The 18,233-nt window shown below is 41.4% G+C and overlaps 1 long non-coding RNA gene across 1 annotated transcript; it reads left to right on the top strand.

Moving 5' to 3' along the window:
* Positions 1-14,198: 14,198 nt before the first annotated feature.
* On the top strand, positions 14,199-17,194 carry LOC145437740 (uncharacterized). Its single transcript, XR_013914728.1, has 4 exons — positions 14,199-14,320; positions 14,405-15,074; positions 15,140-15,241; positions 16,756-17,194. It is a non-coding gene; the product is annotated as an uncharacterized LOC145437740 (long non-coding RNA).
* Positions 17,195-18,233: the final 1,039 nt, after the last annotated feature.

The following is an 18,233-nucleotide window of genomic DNA, read 5'->3' as shown; positions in this document are numbered from 1 at the left end:
TCTTGCATCCATTGATAGCTCGGAGTCATCAATAATAATTATGGCAAGTTTTTTACAACTTCCGGCAGCTTCCTAAATACTCGCAAGTTATGTAGTATAGTGTTTCATGCCGTTTGGAGGAATCTTATATTGCAACTCTTCAATTTTTCATGCAACCTTATCAAGTTTTTGACGACTTTTTATGCAACTAACTTTTTACTGGAAATATTTGGCACTATATGTAAATAGATCGCCGGAGTATTTGACTGTCGTTTAAATTTGAGGTACTTTCTGATTTCAATTATCGTTGGGTTATAATTTTCATCTGAACAAGTTACAACCAATGTACAATGCGATAAGACACAATGCGATGTAACGAACAGATAGGAGGATGTCGAACGACACGCATCAGTAGCGATCCTTTACTCTAACATCCACCTCGGCCTAGAGTGCCCGATGTCACAGTTATTTTCGACGTTAATCTTTTTGAAGCCGCGGCCCTTCCCACTAGTTCTTTCCACACCTTGCGAGTGCTTTCTTTCTTCGGGTCTTTTTCTGGGCTTTTTTGTCGCCGCTTCAAAGTACATTTTACAATAATTTTTTTGTGTGTGAACGGAATCCTACATGGATTTTCGAATTCGCACCCCCACAATTTTTTTTATCAGCAACTTTTTTTCCTTCGAGTTTAGAGCAAAAATGTTGATTTTTTTTTTCAATTCTTTGGTCCCAGAATTGTATATTTTGACATTTTGATTGATTCTTCACCATCATTAAAGCAAAAAATATGGATATCAAAGATTTTTGCATGCAGCGCCACCTAGTGACAAGAGAATTTTGAATCGCAATATCTTTTGAACCGCTGGAAAATTTTCAATTCAATTTTCTTAAATGTAGCTAGAATTCAAAAAAGAACAAAATTTGTAAATGTTGGACAATTCTGAGGGTATGCATTACAAATGTCAAAAAACGTTGCTTAATTATAATGGAATGAGTGTATGCTGATTAGCTATTGTGATTAAAGAGTGACATCGAATGTCGACAAACATGTGCGACGCGTGCATACATGCGAAATTGATTTCCGCTACTACTTGAACATAACCATCAGAAGATGTGTGTCAAGGCTTGAGAAAAGGTTTGAACCACCTGAAATCGACATCATTATAGCGCATATTCCACAAAAACTCGGACATTTTGACTTGCGCAAATCACCGCCGAGGCTACATAAGACGCGTTGATAAGCGCGCGTATTCAATTGTTTGACACATAGATCAACGGGCAGATCAGAGAGTCGCTAATTAACAGCACTACCGAACTCGTCGACAAGCTTATCATATGTGTATAATCATCAACACGAGGAGATTGTACAATCGTCATTTACGCATGTACTATATCCTAATGAATTGATTCTATAGTAAATTCGAAAAAAATCGAAACCCCTCCCTTTTATTTCAAAACCTCCTCCTTCTTTTTGGCCGACTACGCGCCTGGATGGATGGATAACAGTTTCGGAGGTTAATCACCCATTCCGGCAGCATTCCGATTGCGTGCAGTCCACGGTCATGGTGTAGGAAACATAACAACGGTCGGTGCGTTTCATGCGTCGATCTGCGCCATGAACGACCCATCCGAGAGGAAGTAAAGAAACATTTGGACACCCAGGAAATGCGGTATCTCCGTAGCAGCGAGGATAACGTCCCAGTATATCCATTCCAAGTAGCAAATCAACGTCAGTACGATCCAAAACTGGAATGTCAATGTCAAACATCTCCGAATAGTACTTGGCAGTTTTGTTATCGAGAATATGTTCATCCATATCAGTCATACTTGGCGACGAGTATGCTTCAAGAGCGAATTTATGCTTCATGTTCAAACCTTGCAAAATAAGCTTGACAACATGCCCGTTGCGTTTCTCCGATCCCAACATACTGTGAACGTGCTTCACCTTCCGCGGCGGATTCACTTGCAACTTACGCAGCAAACGCTCCGAACATATCGTTTGATTGACAGCACCTCCGAGCCACGCGTAAGTATTGACTGTAACACAAGAATCCTTGTGCCGTACGGTCAAGGGAATCACCTCCATCCTGATCGGATAATCTTTTTTTGATTGTGACGCGTTGGCGGGTATGTACGAGGGCCGTGGTTCTGGCACGAATGCTCTGTGAAGCACAGTGTGATGAATCCCGAAGCAAATCTGACAGCGATTTTTTGATATGCATTTTACTAAGGTGTGCCCGCGGTTCAAACAGTTGAGACATAGGCTCATTGCTTCTGCCAGAGACTTTTTTTCTTTGTGAGGTCTCGATAAAAATATGTAGCAGTTGCTGATGTGATGGTTTCGATTTTCGACACACAACCCACATTTTCTGCGGTTACGAAATCTGTTACGACTCGGCCCCTGATGACGCACTCTGCCGTTCATGTGTGCTTCCGGCCTCCTCACTCGTTGGTTTTGAGGCATTACGTTGACTGCGTCTTGAACCACGCCCAAGGAGTCATCTGCATCATGATTATGTTGAACATGAGATCTTACACCGTTACATCGCCGAGAATCGTTGTTATGACCAAATATGTATCCGCCTAGATGTGGGTCTTCTTCATAATCGCTTGCGGAATCAGCGGCTGCTCTTGACATGTTATTAAGCCAAAATATTATTGGATATGTCATGCAACTGCAAAAGAGAACCCATGATCGGATATTACAGGACTTACAAAACTTCAAGATACCGTTATAATTGAATACCATGTTGATAATGAAATAATCACCAACACATGCTATTCAGGTTTATTTCAATGTATATACACTAAGCAATTGCATAATGATCAGATGTACATACTAATTTGTGACATGTCTTGATTAACATCTGACATCGCCTATAGTACAGCAGTCGGCAAGCTCTAATCTGTGGACTGGTTGAGGTGGGTGTATCATATATGATACGGCTTGTCGCTGAGGCCGATTTATCCATGTTGACACGCCGTTGACAGCGGGTACTACGTTTTTTGAAATGCTGACATTTACTCAAAAATTTTACTAACCAAAAAAAATATGAAAACCTCGAAGAAATGGTTATCACATAAAATTTCCAGATATTTTCAGAGCGGGAAATTCTGCCAGAACATCATAAGTCTACTTGTACGGTAGTCTGTGTGATTTTCACCATTTCAAAAATCAAACCGTGCTCTGGGGAGTTTTCTGAGGGGTTTGTTAATTGCAGTCACACTTCAGGGATTTTCAAGATCCAGGTTAAGTTCCAGTCTTAAGGTTGTGATGGAACACGAGTCATAAACCGGTTCACTATGTCTGCAGCAGGGTTGTAATGACTCGATTCATGAAAGCGGGGTTATCGGAGTCGAAAAATTTGGATTACGATTAAAATAGTGTTTACGGTGACCAATTATTCAATGATTTATTACAGTCGTGCCCACCGTAAATACTATTTTATTCAAATCGAAATTTTTCGACGGCAATAACTCTGCTTGTACTGGTTGGAATTCAACCAAATTTGGTGAACCTCGTTTCTATAGACATCCTAACACTATCATGGGGTAAACAGAAAATTTTCAAATTTTCCGTCATTTATTTTTATATAATAAATAGAAACTTTCTTCTCCTGTAGCAATGCGGCTACTGGTTGGAATTGAACCAAATTTGGTGTGTAGGCTTAAATTAAGTAACCTAACAATTTTATCAAGTAGCCAGTGCGATTTGAGAAAGAAAGTCATTTTTGAAGAGCCCTAACGTTCACTCTCGATTGTGCACCAGAAGCAATTAAAATTCATACATACTGGCGTGGACAAATTGTGGAAACAGAATATTGCAGGGCGGATTTTAGGCAGTTGCAGCGCTACAATTTAGTATGGCTGTACGTACAGTGTACGAATATAGTCTCGTGGTCTAAGATAACAAATGAATAATAGGCAAGATAACAAATTGAAACTTCAAAGTATTTGCATCCAAGTATCAATCAAGTAAGTACCGTAAACCGGGGTAACTTTGGACAATTTTCAACAATTCCGCTCTGTATCTTGGAAATGCTGGGGTGTAGGGGAGGCAAGTTTTGTGTTTTTCATGGGTCATGGAGCAAAGATTAGAATTACCTAATCGAAAATCTTCATGGTCATAAATAAGTACCTTATTTTCGTAAATTATCCGTGTCCAAAGTTACCCCTGCATGTGGGGTAACTTTGGACAATGTAGTTTTTTGTATGCCTTTACACTCTATTGTTTATGAAACCTCGTAAATGAGGCTTATTTGGCAAGAGTTGATGAGAGCAGTGGCTAAAACTGAAACAAAATAGTTTATGTCTGGCCTATTGCATGATTTTTACCTAATCCACCCCCCCCCAAAAAAGACAAAAATTAGGTAGTTTATGAAGGGTAATGCCTCCTTATTCATCCCTTATCTCAATTTTCCCTCATGCCTTCACCAATTGGGACTTATAAATAACATATCTATGGTGATGCGGGGTATCACACTGGCAGTGTCAGCAACCGACAGCAAACATTAAGCATGTTACCGTGAATTATTGCCGATTTCAAAGATGTTACTGTTCTTTAAAAGAATCACTTTCCCTTTCTTATGTCCTCTGATGGATATATTTGTCATACTTAACGATATCCCATATTCAGCAGGCACATCTTTAGGAGTATGTGATAAGTTTTTGAAGTAGCTTACGCCTGATTACAATCTCTCAGCTCATTGCCTACCCATTTTTCATATTTTGGCAAACTCTTAATTTGTTGCCCTTCTCATTCCATTTTAAAAAGCCACCAGGCCGGTCATAATGACTATAGTTGATGATACACTTTGACACAGATGAAGCAGCCACTTTCCAGAGCTCTCAATATCACATTTTCCACTGTCCAAAGTTGCCCCATTCTGATAAAATTTGACGGGGCAACTTTGGACATCACATTTTCTTGTATTGATCCAAGGGTGGGCCCACTGAGATTTTTGTCATGGATTAAGACTACTTAGAGGTATCTGCTGCCAAGTTTTGAATCTATGAATCACATGCTATCTATGTTTGGTTGTAAGAAGTTTAATGGCCATCAATTTTGATGAAATTGACCCCCGCCAGTAATTTATCAATGTTGGGTCAAGTTTAACTGGTAGTGAAATGAATCCATCTTTTATTGAAACTACTTGTGGTACTCTTGCCTCATGAAAAAGAATTGGACATCCAGCGGCAACCATTTTCCATCAATAACCATTTAAATCTTTTACTGCTTAGTGTCCAAAGTTACCCCGGTTAAGTCCAAAGTTACCCCGTTACCCCGTTACCCCCGTTACCCCGTTACCCCGTTACCCCCAAAGTTACCCCGGTTTACGGTACTGTTTTTTAGTACAAGTGATTTGTGGTACAGAACTTCAGAGTAACGCGAAACAATAACTTCATATTGTTAATTTATTCGCTAAAAGCTTTTCGACTGACCCTCATCAGTAGCGAGCGTCAGTGATAGGGTGGATCAAATACGAAATGTAAGAACTATTTTGTGTCTATGATCATAAATCTACGATCATAAAGCTACGAAAGCCGATTCTCTGTCGCCAGAAGGAACGCCTCTACACTCTTGGAATATTTCATTGATGTTATGTGTTGTGTTTTCGGTTATTTATAACTGAATATGTACTCGTTAAGTTTGTTTTGTACCGTTACTACCGTATCTTGCCCGTCTACTAGTTGTTTGTTTTTGTTATTACGTCATAGACACAAAATAGTTCTTACATTTCGAATTTGATCCACCCTATCACTGACGTTCGCTACTGATGAGGGTCAGTCGAAAAGCTTTTAGCGAATAAATTAACAATATGAAGTTATTGTTTCCCTTTGTTTTTTAGTAGTTCCAGTATCGGGTTTTGAAAAGTGAGTACTGCTACTTCTATTGTGCATTCAAAAAAATTATTTCTCTAGCTGCGGATATTAAAAATCCAGTAGTTTGTACAAGTCTGCTAGTAGAAGGACATACTGACAACTAGTTCAGCTGATCCTTCAATTAGCAAAGTATTTGTGCCTGGATAAAAGCATCCAGAGGTCAGCCTTGCAGCTTGATGGATAAGAGATTAGGAGGTTAGCCTAATCATCCTTTCCGGCAGCATTCGGATTGCGTGCAATCGAAGGTCAGGGTGTAGGAGACATAATGTCGGTCGGTTCGCTTGATGCGTCGATCTGCGCCGTGAACGACCCATCCGAGAGGAAGTAAAGACACATTTGGACACCCAGGAAATGCGGTAGTTCCGTAGAAGCGACGATAACGTCCAAGTATATCCGTACCAAGTAGCAAATCAACGTCAGTACGATCCAAAACTGGAATTTCAATGTCAAACATCTCCGAATAGTACTTGGCAGTTTTGTTATCGAGAATATGATCATCCATATCAGTCATAGTTGGTGCGGAGTACGCTTCAAGCGCAAATTTTTGCTCCATGTTCAAACCTTGTAAAATAAGCTTGACAACATGCCCGTTGCGTTTCTCCCTTCCCAATATACTGATAACGTGCTTCGCTTTCCGTGGCGGATTCACTTGCAACTTCTGCAGCAAACGTTCCGAACATATCGTCTGATTAACAGCACCTCCGAGCCACGCGTAAGTATTGACTACAACGCAAGAATCCTCGTGTCGCACGGTCAAGGGAATCAACTCCAACCTGAGCGGATAATCTTTTTTTGATTGTAACGCGTTTGTGGGTATGTATGCGGGCCGTGGTTCTGGTATGAATGCTCTGTGAAGCACAGCGTGATGAATCAGTGAGCAAATCTGACAACGGTTTTTTGATATGCAGTTTACTAAAGTGTGCCCGCGGTTCAAACAGTTGAGACATAGGTTCATTGCTTCCGCCAGAGACTTTCTTTCTTTGTGAGGTTTTGATAAAAATTTGTAGCAGTTGCTGATGTGATGGTTCTGATTTTCGACACACAATCCACATTTTCTGCGATTACGAAATCTGTTACGACTCGGCCTCTGATGACGCACTCTGCCGTTCATATGTGCTTCCAGACCCCTTAGGCGTTGGTTTTGTGGCATTACGTTGACCACGTCTTGAACCACGCCCAAGGAGTCATCTGCATCGTGATTATGCTCAACATGCGATCTTACACAGTTACATCGCCGAGAATCGTTGTTATGACCAAATATATATCCGCCTAGATGTGGGTCTTCTTCACAATCGCTTGCGGAATCAACGGCTGCTCTTGCCATGTTATCAAGCCAAAAGACTAATAAAGTATTATTATTGGATATGTCGTCATGAAACTGCAAAGCACGAGCAAAAAATACAGAAACCGTTGCTGACAAGTAAGTAAAGCCGTTGGTAAAGCCGGGCTAGAGAACACATGATCAGTTATTACAGGAGGTACGCCTACATAACTTCAAGATACAATTGAATAATATATCGATATTGAAATAAACACAACCACATGCTATTCCGGTTCATTTCAATGTGAATATATTATGCAATTGCATAGTGATGACATGTACATACTAATTTGTGACATGTCTGGATTAACATCTGACATCGCCTGCAGTACAGTGGTCGGCAATCCCTAATCTGCTCAGCGGTCGAGGTGTTCATTCCTGGTCTACGAAAAGTATGGTTTTGGAAGTGAAGGTTCAGAATGATAGTTGTCAAGATCAATGATACAAATTCAAGTTGTTCCCTTCAATCATTCAGTGTAAATCGATATCACTGATGCATTCATTTAAAACAAGTTATTCTCTTTAATCGAAACATGTGTTTTACAACTTCCACACATTAATTTTTAGTTATCCATGCAGAATACATTCACGTGCCCGAATCAAGTTGATATATTTGTGTGTTGCGAGAGTTTTAGATCAACAAAGATGTCTGTCATGTGCATTGTACAATATCTTGTTGGGAGGTCAAACGTACGTTTGCTATGACTCATCACTATGCAAATTGAAAGTTTCCAATCACGTGTATGCATTTGAAATGTCGGACACACAGTTGTGTGGTGATGCCAGGTTAAACGGTTCAGATTGACATGTAATTCATTTGTCAATTGTGCAATGCACAGTAGGCACAATTCAAGTTTACACATTTTGCATACTAATCGGTGTGGATGCATGGTGGGAATAGAATATTGCAGGCGGATACAAGGCAGTTGAAGCGCTACAGGCAGTATGAAAATAAAAACACAGAGCCTGAGTTAACAAATAAAAAATGGACGGCAAGATATTACACTGAAGTCTCCAGATTGTTTTCAACTTCAAGTCAAAGCATGAGAGGCAGTATGAGTAATAAGCATACAAACATTCAAATTGGTACCGGTAGTTTGCAGTAATGAATACAAAATGCATAAAAAGGCAAGATTGAATCCTCCAAATTAATTGCGGCTTCATGTGGAAGCGCTACATTCATTATGAACAAATGACCACACAAAATACAGCCTGGCACGGACTGGGACAACTAGAAAATATCCAGCTTTTCCAAATTAGATTTGAATTAGAATTACAGCTAGACAGTTTTTTACAAATAAGATTACAATTAGTAACACTGAGTTTGCAAAACCTTAAAATTGAATCAAATTCCGGATTAGAAAGAAATGCAACCAAACCTTAGTTCAGTTCATGTCAAATCACCTGTAGCATTTCAAGTGAAACCAGCAATTAGACAACATTCAAAATAAGAGCATATAATCATTTTATGAATGAGACTAGAGTTAGAATACTTGCATTTTGCTGTGATTAGTCTATAACTAGAATTATCTAATGGTTCAAGTCTGGCGTGGTAGATAACAAACAAAAAATGATCAAGCGGCAAGATGTTACAGCAAAGTATTGAAATTGTGTGCAATTTCATGATACAGCTGATCGTGCAATCCACAAATACGCAGGCATACAGAGTCTTCAAATTATGTGCAATTTCATGTCAAAGCTGACCGTGCAAACGAACGAAAAATGAATAAGCGGCAAGATATTACAGCAAAGTCTTCAAATTATGTGCAAATTCATGTCAAAGCCAACCGTGCAAGTCCACAAATGCACAGGAATACCAGCGTCTTCAAGCAAGTTATGTGCGTCGAACAAATCTCAGCACATCATATGCGGTATGAGCAAGTCGGGCGGTCCGTCATCCTTCTTCTTGCAGCATTCGGATTGCGTGCAGTCGGTGATCCAGTGATACGAAATGTAACGGAATCTGGTGTCTTTCATGCGCCTGTCTTCACCATGCACGAGCCATCCGAGCGGAGTCAGAGACACGTTAGGGCACCCCGAGAACGCGGTGTTTCCGTATGAACGCGGATACTGACGCAGTATATCCAGCCCTAGCAGCAAGTCCATGTCGGTATGCTCCAAAACAGGAAGCTCGATGTCAAACATTTTCGAATAATACTTAGCCGTTTTGTTATCAAGAATATGATCATCCATGACGTTCATTGTAGGTGACGAGTACACACCTTCGATTTCAAATTTCTCTTTCATGTTCAAACCATGCAACGTGAGCGTTACGACATGGCCGTTGCCCATTTTGGACCCGCTTGCAGTTTGGATGTGCTTCGCTTTCCGCGGAGGATTCACTTTCAACTTGCGCAGCAAACGCTCCGAGCATATCGTCGTGTTGACAGGACCGCCGAACCACGCGTAAGTGTTGACCACAATGCAGGAATCCGCGTGTCGTACAGTGACAGGTAACAACTCAAGCCTGACCGGGTATTGTTCCATGAATTCACAAGCATTTTTCGGGATGTACTCAGGACGGGGTTTCGGTATGAAAGCTTCATGAAGTACTGTATGGTGGGTTTGACCGCAATGCAAAACACTGCATGGATCTTCCACTTCGCAGTTTACCAGATTGTGCCCGCGTTGCAAGCAATTGAGGCAAAGATCTCTGGCTTCTGCCAGAAGTTTTCTTTCCCTAGGTGTTTTGCTTAAAAATACGTAACAATTGGTGATGTCATGGGCTGTTTTACTTTCCGTACCGATGCACAGTTCGCATTTTCTGCGGCCTTGAAATTTCTTGTGACTCGGTTTCGGATGACCTACTCCGTCGTTTGGTTGTCCTTTCCAGGCTTTCTCTAGTTCTTTTTTTGCTATTTCTTTGAACGCCTCTCGAATATCACGCAAAGAGTCGTGTGCATCAGCATGCGAATTGGCATCGTTGCATCCTCCTCCATCGGTGTTTTGACCGGGTATATACCCGCCGAGATGCGGGTCTTCCTCGTAATCGCTCGCAGAGTCAACAGCTGCCATCGCGCCGAACACAATGCTTCAGTAATGTACAACAAATAAGTTCTTAAACGCCTGTAAACTGCGGGTGCAATATACAAAATTACAAGCGCTTCTTCGATAGTGGTCAGACATCGAACAATGTTCACCATGATCACCAATAAATGTTTTCATGAACACGTTCAAATAAATTATTTTTTTGCGTTGGGATTAGGGATGTTAGGGTTGGGGAATTGGGGTGACAGATTTTAGAGTTGGAGGCCGGTTACGGTTGGGCAGGCGCGTAGCCAGATGGGGGTCGAAACCCCTCCTTTTTGAAATCCCTGTTTCATCTCCAATATTCGGTTGCGAATCAGTAATTCGTATTAGCAGTGTTGCGTGCTGCCAATTAGCGAGAATCGACTGTGTGCACAACGGCGACGCTGTGATTGTTTTTAAATTGATTGCTGCAAGCGCGTGCTACCGTTGCCAGCCTGATTGATTACGTGGACCAGGCCTGGTGCGAACGATGATCTCTGCAGGCCAGAGCAGTCGCATCTGGACCAGGCCTGGTGCGAACGATAAACTCTGCAGGCCAGAGGAGTCGCTTCTGCAATAGGCCTGGTGCACACAATATTTTCACTGGCCTGAGCAATCGCGTTGTAAAGGCTCGGTGTCACGGTGTGCACGATATCACAGCTGGAACTTGACAATTGCATCTGCAATAGGCCTGGCGCACACAGCCTGAAAAATCGGTCGTACAGGCTTGGTGCGCAAAATATCATTGCTGACCTGAACGATCACGTCTACAAGCCTCGCATGCTATCGCTCTTATTCCTCCATAGTTTGAGAGAGAATACCGTTGAGATGTATACATAGGCGCTGAACTCAGGTATGCTAGGTATGCCGCGCATACCTACGAATTTTTTTGGGTATGAGGCATACCCAGAATTCGGTTTGGTCTGTTACTGACTGGCTGGTGAATTGATCGATTTAGAAATAAGCGTTTCGTAGTGCTGCTGAACACGTAAGTAAACCGGCAGCAATACGTTCAGGCGCTTAACAAAACTCCGCAATTCAGTTGTCCGTATTTTATCAGTGTTGCGCGCGGCCACGGCCAATTAGCCGGAAGCGCGTTTCCAATTTGCGAGAATCGTTTGTGCACAATGTAATGCAACGCGATCTCGACGCTGAGATGATTGCGAAATTAGGTCATTGATTACCGCGCGCAATCGTCGCAGGCCTGATTTATCCCGTCTCCGTCAGGTCTAGTTCCGCTGGCTTGATGAATCGCATCTGCAATAGGCCCGGTGCGCACTATACCATCACTGGCCTGCGCACGATAACATCGTTGGCCTACACAATTGCGTCTGCGTGGTTCGAGGTATATCATTGCCGGCCTAACTATCGCGTCTCCGGCCTAGCATGCTTTGGCTCCTATCTATCGGTTGTGATTAAAGATTGATATCACGAAACTTACTGACATCGAATGTCCGCAAAAATGTGTGACTTGTGCGTACATGCGTACTTGATTTCCGCTAATACTTAAACATAACCAATAACCATCAGAAGATGCGAGTCAAGGCTTGAGCTTTGAGAAAGGTTTGAACCACCTGAAATCGATGCGGATTCCATTATAGAACACACTCCATAACAACTCGGCTATGCGCCTGAATATTTGATCAAACGCGAGTGGTCAGAAGACGCAACGCGAGGCAACAAGACCGAGAACTCGATACTAAAGATGTCAATTTCTATATGCGCGAAATGTTGCGATTGTCATCTCCTGCTGTGAAGGAACATGATATCTTATGCGCCGGCCGGAACTCTCGCTTCTTCTGTGATTGTGATGTCAGACTGGCTCAGACATTGAACAATGAACATGGACGGAATTGATTGAAATACATACTGACCGTGAACAGACAGCGGCGTAATTGATTTTGACTAACGCTAATACTAAAACAGAACGATCAGAAAATGTCTTGCAGGCTCTTGATATTGAAACTTCTAACTCCTATGAAATCAAAGTCACTAATAAATAGAGTCCAGAACAGACTTTCTATTTGGGAAAATAATTCCTGCAACCTTATTAGCCGTCGCCGAAGATGCGTATTCGTTTGTTCTCGAGGCGGAGTGATCGAAATCTCCCGATTGTTGGCGAATATGTTGCGGAGATTGCGAGCTCGCTAATTGACTACACAGTTGCACGCTAGGGCTGTTCAAAAATAACTTTTTTTTCCCGATTCAAGCCGGTCACCTCTTAAATCGTCAGGTTGCAGTAGAAAACCTTGCTCACCAAATTTCACTCGATTCCAATCAATCAAGGCCTCCGCAGATCCAATTAAAATTTTTAATTTACTATGAAAATTGAAAAAAAAAAATTTCGAATTTTTCTGTCAACCCCATGAAATTGTTGAGCTGTCTTCAAAGACGTTGCAAAACAAATTTGAGTCAATTCCGACCAGTAGAAGCGGAGTTATGTGAGTTTTTCGGTGATAATCCTCGGATTATCATTGATCGGTGGATAATCCGCGATTTATCAACGAAAAACTCACATAACTCCGCCTCTACTGGTCGGAATTGACTCAAATTTGTTTTGCAACGTCTTTGAAGACAGCTCAACAATTTCATGGGGTTGGCAGAAAAATTTGGAATTTTTTTTTTTCAATTTTCCATAATATATTAAAATTTTTTATTGGATCTGCGGAGGCCTTGACTGGTTGGAATCGAGTGAAATTTGGTGAGCAAGGTTTTCTACTGCAACCTGACGATTTAAGAGGTGAACGGCTTGAATCGGGAAAAAAAGTTATTTTTGAACAGCCCTATTGCACGCGTTGGTAATCTTATGGTACCGTAGCGTGATGTGTCGAGTATATTACACAAGGATGCTAATCCGATCGCTGTATTATCGGCATTGGTGCATGTTCTTAACTATAATAAACTGATGCTACCTTGGTAAATTTGAAATGGATTCAATCAATTCAGCAAGCGGCCGGCTGGCTACGCGGCCTGCTTAATCATATCGTAATTTTGTCACCATAGGCTATACAAGTGCCAGATGATATTGAACGCTTGCGAGTCGGCTAATTTGCCAATTCTGGCGCACAATGACGTCACCCCTTTGTGACGTCATCGATCTCGCATACCTAGGGAAAATTAGAGTTGAGTTCAGCACCTATGGATGTATATGTTGTATACTGATTAGCGATTGCTATGTCATACTGGTCAAAGAGTGACGTCCAATCTTAGGTAAGAGACTTTAACTTGCGTAATTGAATTCGGGTATCAAGTATTATGTGTTGACGCTAGAGATATGAAAAGAAAATATAGCTCTGAATCACCTGAAATCGGTGCTATTATAGAACAGATTCCACAACATACTTGAACTTTGAACATTTTGATATTTGCGGAAATTGTCACCGAGGTTGCGTTTTGCGCATTGCGTATTTATTTGTTCACGAGAAATAAGACTCGCTGTTAAACCTATTAGACACGAAAATTCTTCAACACGATAATTGTATAATTGTCATAATCGCATGTACTTAACCTCAATGAATTGATGCTATACTGGTTACATGCCTGTAGTTGGGGTTAGGATATCGTAAGATTCAGCTTGGAGGTGAAGTGACGGGTATTAAGTTAGGGTTTGGATGTTGGGATCACCCGAGATATGGATCTGGAGTATCGTATCGCTCAACCCAGTCCTAATCTTAGGGTACCCTAACCCCAACCTCTCTTCCAACCCTAACGTCCATAATCCTAAAGCGAAAAATAATTCATTTTAATGTTAAAAATTTTGTTCATGGGAATTATTTATTGGTTATCACTAGGGCAAGTTTTTATTGCAGTTAAATCCGTGGAAAGCTGCATTTATTTTTGAAAAAAGTGTCAGAAGTTGCATTTTGACCACATTTTGCTAAGTTGACTAAAAAAAAAGGTCAACTTCCCAGATTGACTAAAAAAAAAGTCAATTTTCTGGCTCAGCTCACAAAATAAAAAGCGTTACTTCGGTGCTGATTTACGGTGTTTCAGTCGAATTTGCAACAGGGGTTAAACCCGCTCAGAGGCCAAACGCCAGACGCCAAACGCCGCGCGGCGGCCGAATGTCTATACGGCGTTTGGCGTCTGGTTTTCTGAGACGCCGAGTAGCTATACGGCGTTTGGCGTCTGGTTTTCTGAGACGCCGAGTAGCTATACGGCGTTTGGCGTCTGTTATGTTCAGACGCCGATTAGCTATACGGCGTTTGGTGTCAGTTCAGACGCCGAGTAGCTATACGGCGTTCAGCATCTGGTATGTTGAGAATAGGGTTTGATTTGAAGGTTGAGGCTTGAACAGGAGTTTTCTGCAGCTAAATCTAAGCATGTCATATCATTGGCCAGTGGGCAAGTGATTTGATGGTTGTTTCGTGTGTACCTCTACAGTGTACACTGACTGTACCGTACACGGTACGCTACTAAGTGACGACATCGCGTGTGCTTCGGTGCTGGGTCGACGCTGAAGATCTGGCTGCTTGAGAACATACACGTTTCGTATTAGACAGATCGTCAGTCACGTTACTACAGATACTGCATGATTTGTTGCTGGAAACTTAACTACCGCAAGAAGATTACAGTATGTGACGTGTAGTAACAAGATATTTTATTGTTTTCTAGTAGGCCCATAGTTAGTTAGTGATTGATTCTAGACTATACTGAAACAGCTGCAAAATCCTTTGTATCTCCACTTCACGTATGCTGTGGTAAATCAACAGTTCGCGTCACTGAGATCGTATTCAAGACACACTTAAAATTTCGTTTCCATATTTCTCCGTAAAATTCTACACAAGTATACTCCAAATGATCTTCGGTTGTGAGAAGTTCAAGGTTAAAGACCAGGATTGATGTTCAAAAAGATGGATGAAATTGTGGAGTACTTGCTTTGAAGGTTTGTGATGCGTTCACGTATTGAGATTTGAGAAAATTGATTTGCAATCTACTTTCACGTAATAGGCCGCCGAACTCTACCCGATGCGAACCTGGATTTTGATCATTCTCGACGAGCTTGCGAAAGCTACCGCCAGCAGTTTTGTCAAATCTTACTTGATGCGACGGGTATGTTAGTCAATGTTGGATTAAAACCATTTTAAATACGTAGTATGTTTTGCATGCAGATGAATAAGAATTGGGAGATTATTGCATTGAATGCAGTGGTCAAAACCCAAAAAAACATGAAATGGGTAGGGGAGATGTGGTACCGATGAGACAGTGGGACCGAAAATACTTGAAAAATTATCTGAGATAATCCTATGATTACAGTACGCGAATTTGTCTACAAATGCATTCTGGCAGAATCTTTCACACTAACAAACCAGCCGTTATTTTTAATGTGAAGTGTAGGGCTTGTATCATGGTATATAATGTCACATCTTTTTTAATTCAATACCATCCTCGAGTTGACTATTTTCAATTCAATTACCATATTTATAGGGTGGGGGGCCTATGGTACCATAACCAAATCAAGCAAAATGTTTGAATCAACTAATCACTTAACAACAGAAACACGCCTACACATATAGAGGCTGCAAATCATAGTTTCCTGTGGTGCTTTATCGCTATAACGAGGTAATTGAAAGTCAAAATGTCGATTTACGGGTAATATGTATGTGCCAATAATTTTGTTGTTTTGGGCGTAAATCGAAACATGATTTTACTCCAACATTTGAGTTGATATAATCAACTAATCTATTTTATTCTTGAAGGTGGTCCCAGGTCCCATGGTTGTGTCACTCGTGTGCCTTAGGACCTACCGAGTGGGGACCAATCATGCGTTCGAGCAACAAATTTTGAACGTTCATGAATATTTTTTGAAAAAGTGGATATTCATGTACGTAGAGCTTGGATCAAAGTGTTGTGCCAGCAAAAGATATATTCTCGGCTGAAGATTTGAGGGCCAGAGATCATTTTGCAATTTTTGATCCATCGCAGGGTTGTAACCAAGTCACAAGGCTGCGAGTCACAAGTCAATCTCACTTTTATAGTTTTGACTCGAGTCAAGTCGAGTCATTTTCAATTTACCACCGAGTCAAGTCCGAGTCCAAGTCATCGAGCAGAGGTTCGAGTCCGAGTCATGGTGTTATGACTCGAGTCCGAGTCCAAGTCATTGTGTTGACTGCTCAGTTTCCAGTTAAGGTCATGTTAGACCCACTTTTATGACTCTATTTGGTGATATCGAATGGTTCGTATTCATAATATACCAATTTTCCTCACATTTAACCGTTTCTGGTCGCATTTTCAAGTACCAGTACCAATATACGAAATCCCAATACGGTGGTTACTTTACTATTCTTTGAAATCACAATGAAATGTCGATCTTGCCGTCTGAGTCTCGAGTCATATGACTTGGTTCGAGTCATGAGCAATGACTCGAGTCCAAGTCGAGTCAATACGCAGATTGACTCGAGTCGAGTCATTTCCGTATTTTAAAAAAATGACTCGAGTCAAGTCGAGTCATCAAAAAATCGTGACTCGAGTCGAGTCATTACAACCCTGATCCATCAGTACCACATCTTTCCCAAGCAATTACGAGATTACATTTGTTAGGTATATTGATTCCAACTTGTTTCCAGGATGCGTGTGACGGCTGTGGTCGATGGACGCACGAGCACTGTTGGCCGGGACAGCAGATACCTGAGCCTGATTTTTATTGTATGCTATGTACCCAGATGTAAATTCTGATGTTGATATATTTATTGGGGACATTTTACTGTGGTTTCGTTGCGTATTTACTAATGACTTTTACTGTGATTACGTTGCTTGTTTCATAATGATTTTTACTGTGGTTTCATTGCTTATATCTCGGTCACTTTTAGTATGGTTCCACTGCTGATTTCTCAATGACGTTTGCTGTGGTTCCATTGCTTATTTTTCTGTGACTTCTACTGTGGTTCCACTGCTTATTTCTTTGTGACTTTTACTGTGGTTTTGTTGCTTGTTTCTTGATAATTTTTACTGTGGTATTCGTTGCATATTTCTTATTGTGGTTTCATTACATACTGTATCTACAGACTTGGGTCTGAAATTCATTGCAAGTGTACAAATAAAGGGTTGGGTTCAAGTCACTACCTTCGAGTCAATAGTCATTGCACATTTTGACTCACTCGAGTCAAGTCAAGTCATTTTAGCGAGTCATCCCAACACTGATATGGGGTGGTGACAGGGTTGTAACCAAGTCAATTTGACTCGAGTCATTTTCAATTCACCACCGAGTCAATTCCGAGAGCACTGAGTTGAGTCCAAGTCATGGTGTTTAATGTTCCCCCATCCAGTTCAGCTTCAGGTCACTTCTGTGGAACTCTCGGGGGTGATATCGAAGGCCTCGGATAATTCATATGTTCATTTTTCCCACTCTGAACATGTTTATTGTAACAGATAAAAGGCAGGTTTAGGGCCTATTTTTCATTTATCAGTCCTGATATACTATTCTTGAATAAGCCATAGAATGAGTAAATCCATTTTAAAGAAAATAACTCAGGTCAGCAAAACAATTGTGAGTCGAGTAAGTAGTATAACGACAGGAGGTGATCAAGTAGGTCTTTTTTGAATCTGAGCATACAATCATTTGGGATTCTGCCAACGCTATTATGAAAAAAATGTAACAATATGCAATCTTCGGTATCATGTAGTTGCGAGAACTCAATAGTCGCGCCATGAAAGGATTTAGCCTCTGCTCAGTTTACCGAGACACCGAACGCCGTATAGCTATTAGCTACTCAACATACCAGACGCCGAACGCCGTATAGCTACTCGGCGTCTGAACATAGCAGACGCCAAACGCCGTATAGCTACTCGGCGTCTCACCATATCAGACGCCAAACGCCGTATAGCTACTCGGCGTCTCACGATATCAGACGCCAAACGCCGTATAGCTACTCGGCGTCTGAACATAACAGACGCCAAACGCCGCATAGCTACTTGGCGTCTCGGAAAACCAGACGCCAAACGCCGTATAGACATTCGGCCGCCGCTCGGCGTTTGGCCTCTGAGCGGGTTTAACCCCTACTCCGAATTTGGCCATGTATTTCACCAAAATCGAAAATACTTTCAT

The sequence above is a fragment of the Botryllus schlosseri genome, chromosome 4 (assembly GCF_051294905.1).
Source record: "Botryllus schlosseri isolate E-star chromosome 4, Bs_hap1, whole genome shotgun sequence".
Lineage (NCBI taxonomy): Eukaryota > Metazoa > Chordata > Ascidiacea > Stolidobranchia > Styelidae > Botryllus > Botryllus schlosseri.
Note: the sequence above shows the minus strand (reverse complement) of the source record. Positions and strands in the feature narration are given on the sequence as shown.